This window comes from Hyperolius riggenbachi, chromosome 8, assembly GCF_040937935.1.
Source record: "Hyperolius riggenbachi isolate aHypRig1 chromosome 8, aHypRig1.pri, whole genome shotgun sequence".
In the NCBI taxonomy this organism is placed as follows: domain Eukaryota; kingdom Metazoa; phylum Chordata; class Amphibia; order Anura; family Hyperoliidae; genus Hyperolius; species Hyperolius riggenbachi.
This window is the reverse complement of record NC_090653.1, coordinates 257,964,904-257,965,885: the sequence shown is the minus strand read 5'-3', so window position 1 is coordinate 257,965,885 and position 982 is coordinate 257,964,904.

Genomic DNA, 982 nt, shown 5'->3' with positions numbered 1-982 from the left:
AAGCGACAGGTTTTGGACTAGTCCATCTCTTCATAGGGGCTTCTCAGCAAGGCTTTTATTCTTTATTAAGATTTTCCCTAAAAGGATTTAAACAATGATGCTGGCCAGCTTCCCTGCTCGCTACACAGTTTTTTTGGTAGTTGGATGGAGAAACTGCCATTCACTAAGTGCTTTTGAAAATTAATAAATCCCTGAGAATCCCCTATGAAGATATGGACTAGTTCAAAACCTGTCGCTTCTGTCAGATTTCTACTACCTACTGTAAGTGACAACAACATAGGAAGAAAGTAATTTATGGCTCATTTTACTCTGGAAAAAACTTACTTCTTATTTGTATGTGTTTGCACATATTTTAAATTTTAAAATTTGTCGCCATAGTGCCCCTTTAAAGGGATGGTTCAGGGACTATGAAAAAAAAATAAAAATCCTTATCCACTTACCTGGGGCTTCCTCCAGCCCGTGGCAGGCCGGAGGTGCCCTCGGCGCTGCTCCGCAGGCTCCCAGTGGTCTCCGGTGGCCGAACCGACCTGACCAGGCCGGCGGCCAGGTCGGGCCTCTTCTGCGCTCCATTGTGCGGTCCATGCCGAAGGCACCTCCTGCCTGCCACGGGCTGGAGGAAGCCCCAGGTAAGTGGATAAGGATTTTTTTTTTCATAGTCCCTGAACCTTCCCTTTAAGCCTGAAAGAAGAACAATAGACACAAGTCGAGTTTTGGAGAGAAAGACTTCTAATAAGAGCAATTAAAGCAACAGGGGCGTAGCAATAGGGGGTGCAGAGGTAGCGACCGCATTTGGTTGATCAAAATAGATATTCTTTGCCTAACTCAGGTAATAAAAATAAGGCTAGCTTGTTCAGCAAAGATAGGAACCAAATGTAAATATCACAAACAGAACCCAGAGGCTTTCTTATAGCATCACCACTCAGAGGGGGATGCTATAACATGACAACATCACCATCTGCCCCAATAAAAAAGAGACAACACA